Below are 13,943 nucleotides of genomic sequence, written 5' to 3'. Positions count from 1 at the left end.
GAATTTACAGGGGAGAAAGGTGCGGTTGACTGTATAACCTGGCTGGACGAGATGGACACGATTGTGGACATCAGTGGGTGCGCTGAGAGGGACGTGGTTAAGTTTGTGTCCCAGTCATTCAAGGGCGAGGCCCTGGCGTGGTGGAGAGCTCTGGTGCAGGCTTCAGGTAAGTCTGCCTTGTACAAAATGTCATGGGGGGAGTTTATTACCCTCATAAAAGAAAACTACTGCCCTCAGCACGAGGTTGAGAAGATTGAGGCAGATTTTGTCTCACTGGTGATGACAAACCTGGATTGTCAAGCTTATCTGACAAGCTTCAACACTATGTCACGCCTGGTGCCATATCTTGTGACACCAGAGTCAAGAAGGATTGCCCGATTCATTGGGGGCTTAGAGCCGGCGATCAAGGCCAGCGTAAAGGCTTCTAGGCCAACGACCTTCAGGTCAGTTACTGACCTCTCCTTGTCTCTTACACTAGATGCTGTCCGTCTGAGGGCACAAAGGAGCAAGGAGGCTGAGAAGCGAAAGCGTGAGGATGATACCTCACGAAAGTCCGGTAAAAAGCACCGTGGAAACGGTGAGGGCAAGAAAGGGTCGGAGGCAAAGAAGGAGGGGCAAGCTGATGGAAGACCTTACTGCAAGGTCTGCAAGAAACCTCACTCCGGGAAGTGTAGGTTTGCGTCTGGTTCGCAGTCGCAACAAAGGACTCCACCCTGTGGGCTATGCAAGTCCAAGGAGCATAAGACAGTGGAGTGTAAAAAGATAAAGGACGCAACCTGCTATAATTGTAATGAAAAGGGGCACATAAAGAGTAATTGCCCGAAGTATGCCAAGAAGGCGGAAGAAACGAAGAAATCAAATGCGAGAATTTTTCGTTTGGATGCAAAGGAAGCGGTCAAGGACGACACTGTGCTTACAGGTACTTTTCTCGTAAATAATATATTTGCAAGAGTACTGTTCGATTCTGGCGCTGATAAGTCCTTTGTAGACCAGAAATTTTGCCAACTACTAAATATGCCAATCAAAACCCTTGACGTAAAATACGAAGTAGAATTAGCAGACGGCACGATAGAAACCGTCTCTACCGTTCTAGAAGGATGTGAAATGTCCATTAGGAACCATTCTTTTCCTTTATCTCTACTTCCTTTCAAACTTGCGGGTTTTGACGTTGTGCTAGGCATGGACTGGTTATCTCGTAATCAGGCCCAAATCATTTGTGGCAAGAGGCAAATAGTTTTAAAGACTCCGAGTGGTGAATCTCTTACCATTCGAGGGGATACGCATTACGGATTACCCGAAGACGTATCTATGCTGAAAGCTTCAAGGTGTTTGAACAGAGGCTGTGTAATTTACATGGCTCAAGTGATAATTGAAGAACCAAAGCCGAAGATCGAGGATCTTCCTGTCATTTCTGAATACCCCGAGGTTTTTCCTGAAGAACTACCTGGTTTGCCACCAGATAGACAAGTGGAGTTCAGAATTGACATCATTCCTGGAGCAGCTCCGATAGCCAGAGCACCTTACAGATTAGCGCCAACGGAAATGAAGGAACTGAGGACCCAGTTGGAGGAACTGCTGGCGAAGGGTTTTATCAGACCTAGTTCATCTCCCTGGGGAGCTCCTGTCCTTTTTGTAAAGAAGAAGGACGGGTCAATGCGTTTATGCATTGATTATAGAGAGCTGAACAAAGTTACCATAAAGAATAGATATCCCTTACCAAGGATCGATGATCTATTCGATCAGCTGCAAGGAGCAAGCTACTTCTCCAAAATCGACTTAAGGTCGGGTTATCATCAACTAAGGGTCAGAGATGAAGATGTACACAAGACTGCATTTAGGACTCGATATGGTCATTACGAGTTCTTAGTGATGCCTTTTGGGCTCACAAATGCACCAGCTGCGTTCATGGATCTCATGAATCGCGTTTGCAAGCCATACTTGGACAAATTCGTCATAGTCTTCATTGACGATATCCTTATCTATTCCAAGAATCAAGCTGACCACGAGAAGCATCTCCGTTGCATTCTCGAATTACTACAACGTGAGAAACTCTACGCCAAATTCTCGAAATGTGAATTCTGGCTAAGAGAAGTTCAGTTTTTAGGACACGTTGTGAGTGAGCGTGGTATCCAAGTGGATCCCGCTAAGGTAGAGGCGGTCATGAACTGGCAAGAGCCAAAGACGCCTACCGAAATTCGTAGCTTCCTGGGTTTAGCAGGATACTACCGAAGATTTATTGAAAATTTTTCGAGGATTGCTGCGCCTTTGACTTCCCTGACCAAGAAGAAAGAAAAGTACATTTGGGGCCCGAAGCAGCAAGAGTCCTTCGAAATACTGAAGCAAAAGCTAAGCAACGCACCTGTGTTAACATTACCGGAAGGTACAGATGAATTCGTAGTTTACTGCGATGCATCACATACAGGCATGGGGTGTGTGCTTATGCAGAAGGGCAAGGTGATTGCCTATGCTTCAAGGCAATTAAAAGTGCATGAAAAGAATTACACCACCCATGATTTGGAGTTGGGTGCCGTTGTATTTGCACTTAAGTTGTGGAGGCACTACCTTTATGGCATTAAATTTGTGGTTTATTCTGATCACAAAAGCCTCCAGCACCTGTTCAACCAGAAGGAGTTGAACATGAGACAGCGCCGTTGGATGGAAACCCTGAATGATTATGACTGCGAAATCAGGTACCATCCCGGCAAGGCGAATGTAGTCGCCGATGCATTGAGCAGAAAAGAAAGGGTAAAACCCATTCGAATCAATGCCAAGAGCATTGAAGTTAAAAATAATTTGATTGAAAGGATTTTGGCTGCACAGCGAGAGGCTGTGTTGGAAGCTAATTATCCTAATGAAAAGCTGGGAGTAACTGCGGAGCAGTTGACTCTCAGCAAGGATGGAATTCTTAGGCTGAATGGACGTATATGGGTTCCGATTTATGGGGGACTACGAGATGTTGTTCTCCAGGAAGCCCATAGTTCCAAATACTCAGTCCATCCTGGTGCTGATAAAATGTACCAAGACTTAAAGGCAAATTATTGGTGGATAGGCTTGAAAAAGTCTGTAGCCGCCCATGTAGCAAAGTGCTTGACTTGTGCTCAAGTCAAAGCCGAGCACCAAAAGCCGTCTGGCTTGCTACAACAGCCTGAACTTCCCGAGTGGAAGTGGGAATGCGTAACTATGGACTTCATAACCAAGTTACCCAAGACCAGGAAAGGAAACGATACAATATGGGTCATAGTCGATAGGCTGACTAAATCAGCTCACTTTCTACCCATCAAGGAGACGTATAGCTCCGATATGTTAGCCCAACTTTATGTTGATAAGATTGTAGCCTTACACGGCATACCTGTGTCTATTATTTCCGACAGGGATACTAGATACACATCTCACTTCTGGAAGAGTTTCCAGCAATCTTTGGGCACGCGTTTGAATTTTAGTACGGCTTACCATCCACAGACGGACGGACAAAGTGAGCGTACTATCCAAACGCTAGAAGACATGCTTCGTGCATGTGCGATCGATTTAGGTGGTAACTGGGATAAAAACCTACCCCTGATCGAATTCTCCTACAATAATAGCTACCACACCAGCATAAAGGCTGCGCCTTTTGAGGCATTATATGGTAGGAAATGTAGATCGCCTGTTTGTTGGGCGGAAGTAGGAGAGGTCCAATTATCGGGACCAGAGATTGTTTTCCAGACGACGGACAAGATTGTCCAGATCCGGGAACGTCTCAAGGCTGCCCGCGATAGGCAGAAGAGCTACGCTGATCCAAAGCGTAAGGATTTTCACTTCGAAGTGGGTGAAAAAGTATTACTTAAGGTGTCGCCCTGGAAGGGGGTGATGCGTTTCGGCAAGAAAGGCAAGCTGAGTCCGAGATACATAGGACCTTTTGAGGTCATTGAACGAGTCGGATCAGTTGCCTATAAACTGAACTTGCCTGAAGAGCTCAATGGAATTCACAATGTGTTCCACATCTGCAATCTCAAAAAGTGCTTCGCCGACGAATCGTTGGTGATTCCACACACAGATGTGCATATAGATGAGAGCTTAAAGTTTATAGAAAAACCTTTGTCGATTGAGGATCGACAGGTGAAGAAGCTTCGCAGAAAGCACGTACCGATTGTTAAGGTCAAATGGGATGCTCGTAGAGGTCCTGAATATACGTGGGAAGTCGAAGCTACAATGAAAGAAAAATACCCCTATTTATTTGAGTAAATCTCGGGTCGAGATTTATTTTAAGGGGGTGAGGATGTAACACCTCGAAATTTTGTGTCCAATGATGTGTTAACACGTGTCATTTGATTACACGTGGCATCTATAATAAATAAAGGACTAATTTTGACAAACCTTGAAAGTATATATAAATTCGAGGGTTATAAATGTCAACAAGGGTAAATATACTGTATAGTATCCCTAAATAATGCTTAAACCTTCAATCGAATAAATTATAGATCGTACAAAAATAAAACGCGGAAGAAAGTGAGAGATTACAAACTACAGGGGTTAACTGTGTCAACATGTTTAATAATACCTCTGAGTGACCCTTTAACGTTCCCAAGACTTTGTAACGGTATTATACCCTCACTAAAATAATATATATGAATTTCCCGAAGTTTCGATATGAAACGAGAAAGTTACGATCGAATTCGTAGAAGAAGGGTTAAAAGCGTCAACAGTGAAAGTTAAGGCTTTCCAATATAATTAATAAATAAACCGGGGACTTAATAATGCGGGTAATTAACACGAGGCCCCTATCGGTAAATAACCGAGGGCCAAACCGCAAAGTTACCCCTTCAGAACCGAAAGGCCAGGTAAATCATTACGAAAGATTTCGTTATTAATGGCCCGATTCTGTCATCATTATAAAAAGATTTGAAAATTCTGAAAATATAACCCCACGCGACCCGCGTAATGTCTCAACATAAGTTGAGGCGGGCCGCGAGCCCCCTCTATTACGCGTCTGATTCTTAACCTTTAGGCGACCCGCGTAAAAGAGCATGGGAACTCCCATGCGGGCCGCGTAAAGTGCCCAGATGCAGAAAAATGGTAACTACTTGGCTTTTGGAACTTGTGAACGATTATGCATGTAATTATGGGGCATGGGCACCCTACAAATGACCCATACATTTAGGGGACAACTACCCATCAGCTCTGGACTGATAGTAGTGCTTGTAATGATCATAAGTTGCCTTCTTTGGCTATAAATAGCCACTTCTTGTGCATTACCAATCACACAACTCACAAACACTTATAACTGATCATTCAAGAGCTCTCTAGCTTTCCCTTCTGTTCTCTCATCAAGAGTTAACTTCTGTAAGTCGTTCATAACCATTTTGGTTTCACATTTCCATAGTTATAGCCTATAAACGCAACCGTCGTAACTAACGGTTGTCATTGCAATATCTTGCAAACGATTCAGTCTTATGACGAATCAAAAATGGTTATGAGTTGGTATTTATGTGGGTATTAAACCTCTAAAATGGTTCCCCCTGATCACCACTCTAACTATGTCAATTATCGAGTCAAACGTGCGGTTAAAAAGTCAACAGAAAGCTATTTTAGCAATTTAAGCATAATCTGTAATATATATGTTATGGAACCTGTTTTGACAATCATAAATCATGGTAATAAGTATATAAACTTGTTTACGCTCGTTTGAATCGATCATTTACTATATAGAACCGGTTCGGAGCCGAAAGTCGCAAAAGTTTGACTTTTGTTTTGACTTCAGTTCTGACCCGTTTTAGTGAGGTATAAATATACCTTAGGACTCTCTTAGGACCAGGTCACATGTTGGTATAAGCCTCTGTGGTCGGTTCATGAGTTATCCGAGTCTTTAGCGCATTTCCGTCATTCGCCTAAAAGTTGACCGTAACGGCCTTTTGAAATTAAAACGAGTATTTCGGACACGTGAACGGACCAAAACCTTGCTTGTTAAATTATAAGCATGTCCCTAAAGTTTCACGTCAATCCGAGCCCTAGAATGAGAGTTATGCTAAAAGGCGCACCTTTAAGAAAGTTTTGTAATTAACGGCGCAATTAGCATAACGCTCATCTAACCCAAGTTTTCGGCACCAAAACTTTTACCCACTGTGGTAAAATAATATTTTGGGAATTTTAAAGATTTTTAATAAATTTTACCTTGCTCATAACCTGCGGTTATGGCTACGGTTCGGTTAATACCGAATATGCCCTTTTTGGCCAAAACGAGAGTTCTACAAGGTCTTTTGACCCGATTTCAATTGCCACTGGTTTTAAATAATAAATAAAGTATTTTAAGCTTTATAAGCTGTTCGGGAAACTCAGATTTCCTGTAGAACTCGAAAATCCCTTATAAAGTCTTTAAAATTGACCGAAAAGCCCCTACGGGGCATAATATTGACTTAAACTCGTTACGGGCATTACGGAAGGTATCCTACTGATACCAAAATACTTTTAAGGCATATTGACTTAGGAAATAAGCGTACGACTCTTATGGTTAACCGTTTCGCCTATTTGCGCACACGGTACGGCTCATGGAACTAGTTTTCGTGCAATAGCCGATACGGGTCAAATTATATTATTTGAACCCCAAAATCCAGAGTATGAACTATAAACCCATATAAAACAAGTCACTGAACTTGTTGGGTCCAAATCATACTCCATTCTCGGTTTTCGCCTTTTCGTGCGAATTAACCATATCTATATATCGGAATCAACCGGTTTAAGCTACGGCTACTATAAGGACCGTTAGGATTCTAAGAGGTTAATTAAAACCTTCGTTCCAGATTAGGAGCCCCAGTAAAAGCTATCGGTGACTTGATCTAAATTAAGGATTAATACTTGCAAAGGTAAATACTTTTGACTTATTTCCCCTATATGGGCTTGGGTTACGGTATATTAATACCGCTTGATTGAGCATTATATTCATCCATCGCTTAGGTGGATAACTAAATAATATGATTGGCTCATTTAAACAGTTTTGTTGCTTATAAGCCTTTGGGGGGTTTAATGACCGTTGTCCCGGATATCCTCGGCATCATTTTACGAAATGGCCACGACCATCGACATCCCGGTGTAGGCGTACACCCGGTATAAAGTGTCGACATTAAAACTAAAAGACGTAGCCGTTGGTTTCTGTACTACGGTTTTACGCAACCGTGGTGTGTCTATAAATCTTTAACCCGGCACGACCCGGGCTACTGAACGCATAAAAGAACATGTAAAACGTTCACAAGATCATTATGAATTTTCCCAAGTTATAAAAGAGTTTGTGCCTTGTGCATTCAAATCAATTTTAATAAACATTTTCAAATGTGTCAGTTGAATGTATTTACCAGTGTAAACTGACGTATTTTCCCCAAAAAGATTAAGTGCAGGTACCTAAACGTAATTGGCTGGTATTAGCTCCCTAGCGTCGGGATAAGCCTCGCAAGCTTGATTGCAGTATCTAATGGAACAATACTTTACTTTTATTTACGATCCGCTGTGGATATATTCAACCCTGTAATACATTTTGATATTACAATCAGAGGTTGAAATTTATATATTTATCTTATGCTTCCGCTGTGCATTATATAATTGTGTGGTTTGACTATATTGTTGCCAACATCGTCACGGTAATCCCCCACCGGGCCCACCGGTGAGACACGTGGAAATCGGGGTGTGACATCGATGATTTAAAAGTGTGGTTGGTTTTGACTTGTTTGTCTGATTTGGTGAAGTATCGAAGACAGGAGAAAGAGGGAGACATAAGACTAAGATCTTAGTTGGGCCTCACCAGATCGTATCGTCGACTTTAAAACTTGGGCTCTCTAAAAATTGAGGTTTGTTTGTCTATCATTTTTCGTGAGTTGCAGAGTGGGGTCGAGTGTTCGCGAAGATGATTTGAACCGCGCTTCTAAATGTCAACGTCAAAATTCGTACGAATTCGGGAGCGCGCGGGATGATGAAAACAAGAGATGATGAAAACTTGATTTTTTTTTAAAAAAAAAAAATGTGGGGTAGTCACGGTTACCGATGCAAATGGCAAAAATGGTAACGCGACTATAATGGGCCAAAAACAACACGGTATGTTCGCTTCCGCTCGTCATTCAATGAAAATTGATGACAGTTCCGCTCAATGAAGGGAATTGGTGAACATTTGACGACAGTTTCTTTGAAGTGGAGAGAATCTGTTAAGGTTTAGAGATTTTACCAAAGAAATGGGGGGATAAAAATTTTCATATGTTGAATTTCTTCGGTAAATTTCTAAACGCAATCACGGGTGGTAGAGTTTGTGATTTTCTGGTGATACATACGGTTCTGCGTGGAATGTTTTGCTCAGAAAAGTGCATTACTTGGTCGATTCCACAAAGACGGTTTACAGAAGATAGTTTACCAGAAATCTCTATCAATGTAGTATGCTTGAAGATCAAGACTTGATGCAGTTGTTATAGAATGGAACCCTTATCAAATGCCGGTTGGAGTATTGGAAGATCAGCGGAAGATCGGTCAATTGAGCCTTTTGAGGAAATTGCACAACACTCAACACGGATATGCGTACTTTGAGGGGGAAATATTATACAATGAGCATCAAGATACTACTTACCTGGATCATCGGTCAAGGGGGAATTTGTTAACACAGAGAAGATGAATACTTGACTGAAGATCGATTGCAGTTGCATGTTCAGCATTCGACAGCAACGGACAAGGGGGAATTTGTTGATGCAGATTTTGTGTCCGATGCTTGTCAAATAGATTAGTTATTATTTTACGCTGAATTTGTAATAGTTAGTGAAACGGTCTATCGAACGTGTATAGACCCACTCGTTTGAAGTGGTCAAACGAGAGGGTTATTCGGTTGACCGTGTGTGTTTGCTAGACAAATTATGGTTGTATATGTTGGTGTCGAAGGATAAGGCATCGAAGGATTATGTATATCCTTCGATGAGCTCGAAAGATATCCATCGAAGGATGGACCTCGAAGGATATGTGATCCTTCGAGGTATGTGTGTATCTTTCGAAAGCTGGATGGTCGACAGATGATCTATCGACCAGTCAGTTTAATCCTTCGACCGTGCAACCTGTGTTTGGTATAAATACCAACACCTTGTCATTTGCAACACAAGAGTGAGAGCACAAGTGTGTGCAAGAGAGTGAGTGGAGGTTTGAGACCTCACCGGGAGAAATCACCACTTGGTTTCTCCCCGGATGTATACTTCTTTGGTATTAGTTCGGTTATCATGTAATCGGGCCGACTTGTAATGTTTACTACCGGATTAATACAAAGTTTGTTTGTTTATCCTCTCTTATCTTCTTCCATCTATGAACATAATCATGAAAATCACGGTTTTGATCCCGAAACACGGACCTACAATAACCTAGTTCCCTATAACCATTGGCTCTGATACCAACTCTTCTGTCACACCCCGGCCGCGTATAACATGCAACCGCGGCGGAAACGCCGGGGAGTGTTGTGGACAGAATTAAATTGTTTCATAACCATGGCATACAAGTTGTATTTTATTTATAAACAAAGGTGTTACATTGTCTTGGAAAGAGAGTACGGAAATCAAAACATAATTAAGCTAGTTCAAACTTCATTTTTAGGCTCTAAGGCACAGGTCCGCCCTAGAATCATGATCATCGTCCTATGGAATAGCTCCTGAAAACACATGTGAAAGTAGGTACGTCAGCATAAAAATGCCTGTGAGATACATAGGTTTTGTGAAAATGGGATTCATGACTTGAGTTTAAAGAATGTTTAATAACAGTCAGTCATGAACCTTGTAATTTGTCTTGCTTTGTAAACCATTTGAAAAACGATAACATCAAATGATATGTATAGATAAGTGCAAGGTTAAATGAATAACCAAGTAAAATGCGTTGAATAAGATAAGTTGTTTGTGAAAATAATGTCTTGTGAAGTATATGTTACTTATGTAAAATGTAATATGTCTAAACTGAAATGACTTGGATAACGCCACGATATGTAATATTATACAAACATTTATATATAGGAAGTACCAGCGGCGTATCCACCATGTTTGTATCATATTACATACGCCACGTTACTTAAATCATTTACCCAAACCAATCCGCCATGTAAATTGTTCATGTGTAAACCAAATGTCAAGTGTTATTGTGTAAACCATGTCAAATGTTTATGTTTAAATGTAAACCACCAATGTGTATGTCAATGTCAACGTGTTTATGTTCAATGTAAATCATGTAATGTGTAATCCCAAAATGTACCATGTATGGTAAGCGAAATGTATCAACTTAAACCATATGCACAAAACAAGTCGTTGAAGTAAAACGTGGTTTAAATCAGCGTTATGTTCTGCGGGAAATGCATGCTCTATTGATATTAACATTTATGCGGTATTGTAAACTATGCATACATCCAAGCCTTGAGACTGCGGCGATAAACCCTTAAACAAATTAAAGGTTTATCTAAGTTATGTATATCGAATTCGGTCATTCCTTCCAGTCCTATCAAACCCAGGACTTCAGGAATGGGAGTTGTCAATTCCTATGGTACCACTACCTACTAACGAACGGCGTAGCTAGTGTTAATGAATGTATTGTCCCATGTTAAACAAACCAAATGTCATAACAAAATGAAGGCATGTGCCCATATGCTGAGTAAACATATGCAGCAGAAATGTTCATGTAAATCAATGTGTCCATATGCTGAGTAAACATATGCAACAGAAATGTTCATGTAAATCAATGTGTCCATATGCTGAGTAAACATATGCAACAGAAATGTTCATGTAAATCAATGTGTCCATATGCTGAGTAAACATATGCAACAGAAATGTTCACGTAAATCAATGTGTCCATATGCTGAGTAAACATATGCAACAGAAAATGTAATGTAAATCAATGTACTAAGTACGCACACAATGGGCATACATAGCATAAAATGTAATGAAATCGTGTACTATAATGTACTAACAACATAGCAGGCATATGATGTAAAAACATGGAAAGCATGAATGTAACAGATAGGCACATGTGTTTCACCCCAAAACAGTTTGGAAAACAGTAAAAGATGGGGTTCTATGTACTCACCTGAGGTTGCTTTGTTGTTCTTGTGAAATAACCAGGTAATGCGAGAGGTCACGGAATATCAACGGCACCTAATAGGTAGCTATGTTAATATACCGGACCAAATCGGAAGATCGGATAGTACGCGGGTTCGTAAACCAAACGAGTATGGAGACTCGTGTAATATGGTTCAACAAAGCCTACATACTAAAATGAAACTTAACCTAAGTGCTTACGGTCCAGCACGACCCGTTTAGGTAGCTTATGCACCTTACGCGTCGTTCGCGTAGAACGCGTTCGGAACGCCTAACATTGCGACCACAAGGTATAACCTCGGAAGGTTATAGCTATGGTCACCTAATATGTTTGGTCGGATCCTAAAGATCGACCAAATGGGTCGGGTTCGAAAGTATAAGCGATGGTTTAGATCGCTTACCTTACGACCCTATATAAGCACTATACTAAACGTGACGAGCTAAGCATGTTAGAACATGCTTAACTTAGTTTAGAAAACAGGTTTGACATCAAAACAAACGGCTTTGATGCTCACGAGTAGTTTGGTTACAAAATATGCAAGAATGCACATTTTGGCCGAAACTACGACTCGTCACTGAGCCTAGATAACGTGGTGATCAGTAGGTATGGTCACTATGGACCATAACCATCGTGATCACGCTCACGTTATGAAGTTCCATGAACTTCGCATCGACCATAAGCTGGTCAATGCAGAAAGTCAACAAAACGTTGACTTTCGGACTCGAAAAGCGAATAAAAGAGCGAAAGAAGACTTACGGAGGGTCCCCGAGTGCAAATCAAGATCAAACAGCTCAGGTATGAAACAATGGTTTCAACTTAGAGCTTTAGGATCTGATTTTGTGATTTTTACACTAAAGGGGGGGGGTATTTATAGGAAAAGTGGAACCGTTAGGATCGTTTTATCGAATATCGTGCCTTGATCTCGTGCGTACATGTGTCCAGTGGATAAGTTCAGTGAACTTGACCCTTGGCTCTTCATTGGGTGAAAAGGCATTGCCCCTTGATCGAACGAAAGGCCAGATTCTGCATTAAATGCAAAATCTTTCTGTCAGACATCCCCACGCGGCCCGCCTCACATTTGGGCAAAACTCACGCGGGCCGCCTGGCCCTCTCTGATCTGCACCACTTGCAGAATTTACACATTTGGTCCCTGTTGCGTGTTTAAGCTATTTCCAGCCCTTCTAAGACCTGTAAAGCCATCTTTAAGGCCCTAAAATGATGCCTAAACATTGTGGACATGAAACATGCCCAAAAATATGTCGGATGTCGGTTCGTTTGGCCGTACGATCGCGATGTTCGCTTAATTACGACGGAATGCGCATAAGCGTGAAAGACGATCCAAATGACGCGACGAATGGATTTTTCTCATGCCAAACACTAAGGCATAATATAAGGATGCTTACATAAATTTTTGGATGTCCGGATGTATTCAGAACGTAAGTTATGTGCGAAAGTGCAAACTTATGCACTTTTTGACACTTTTAGTCCCTGAATGATCCAAAAGTTTGTTTTAGCATACCAAACCCCTCAAAGCCTATTTCTAAGCTATGTAAAGGATATTTATGGTATGTTTAACTTATGGACATGTTCCGGAATGTCCGTTACAGTTCAAATTGGCATACTTTCACAGTTTGTCAAGTTTAGTCCCTGTAAGCGAATTAACTTGTTTTTGCTATACCAAAGCCTTCAAAACTTATTTCCTAGTTATGTAAAGGTCATTTAAGGTACGTTGAGTATATGTTGATGTTCCGGAGTATTTGTCGCATTAAACTGAGTACGTTTACGCACTAGTTAACGTATAACTCTCCAGAAAGCGATGTAGAGTTTGAAATTGAACAAAAGTCAAAACACGAAAAATGTAAAACACAATGAAACAAACATTGGGATCAAATTACATTATTTTATTGATAATAGAACTGTTCATGATGATTACAAGCACAAATGTTACAATACACATTGAAGATGCTTAAGAACATAAAATTTGAACAGGAACTCTCTAAAGCTAGGTTACGATCACTTACTAAATAGTAATGATAAATCTTATGGTTAGAAGCTCCAGATATAACTATCTCCACTTTTCTTCTGTTATGCTGGTGTCCACATATCAATCCTCAATATCTTATATTATCAAAATCTTAAAATCCTCATTTACTAAAGGATCATATGGATAAAGGGTTCTTAAGTCAAGAATGCTCACCCAACTTATGAAAATGGTTAATGCTATCTATTGTGAATTTTCAAATCTTCTTTTCTTCCCTGGTTTGCTAAATTTTTCATAGGATCATCAAACACCTCTGATCAAAGTTAAAAAAAAAACGAAATCAACAAAACTTCAAATCCAAACAAAACATTATTGCTGAAAACGAAACAGATGGGGTTCGTTGATCGTAACCTTAGCCGCCGGTATTCAAATCAGATCGGTTCTGCAATAGAACCCTAGTTGAAGCCGCCACTACTTGAGCTCAAACCAAAGGAACCCTTGATCGATCATATGCCTAGAAGGGCGAATGGAGTATAGGATGTTTGTGAGGATATGATGAAGAATCCATTGGAATACAGAGATTGAAGAAGAAAAATGAAACCCTAGACCACCGATTCCCCAAATAGGAATAAAATTTAGCAGTTCTTCCCCAAATTTTCTACAATAGTTAAAAAAGTAACATCAAACAAAGGAATAAGGATGAAGAAGCAACAAACCCTAGTTTTGCAGAAAACTAAAATCGTTCTTTTTTCCTGTTGAATCCAGAAATACATCGTCAAATCATCAGTTGCATTCAAATCCATTGGGATTCGCCGGTTGGGAACGTCATTTGGGATTCACCGGTGTTTTTGGTGATTTCTGAACTATTACAATTATGACCAATTATTTCTCTCTTATCGATTTC

The 13,943-nt window shown here is 40.7% G+C and overlaps 1 long non-coding RNA gene across 1 annotated transcript in view; it reads right to left on the bottom strand.

The window, feature by feature from the left end:
- The window catches only part of LOC110904472, a 31,157-nt gene extending 17,523 nt beyond the window's left edge, over positions 1-13,634 (bottom strand). The window contains exons 1-3 of the long non-coding RNA XR_002572545.2: positions 13,451-13,634; positions 13,256-13,352; positions 13,080-13,148 (exon numbers count right to left, since the gene is read on the bottom strand). This is a non-coding gene — a long non-coding RNA (uncharacterized LOC110904472). The remainder of the gene's footprint in view (positions 1-13,079; positions 13,149-13,255; positions 13,353-13,450) is intronic.
- Positions 13,635-13,943: the final 309 nt, after the last annotated feature.

The sequence above is a fragment of the Helianthus annuus genome, chromosome 14 (genome assembly GCF_002127325.2).
Source record: "Helianthus annuus cultivar XRQ/B chromosome 14, HanXRQr2.0-SUNRISE, whole genome shotgun sequence".
NCBI lineage: Eukaryota > Viridiplantae > Streptophyta > Magnoliopsida > Asterales > Asteraceae > Helianthus > Helianthus annuus.
The sequence above is the reverse complement of the archived record's forward strand: the minus strand, read 5'-3'. Positions and strand labels throughout refer to the sequence as shown.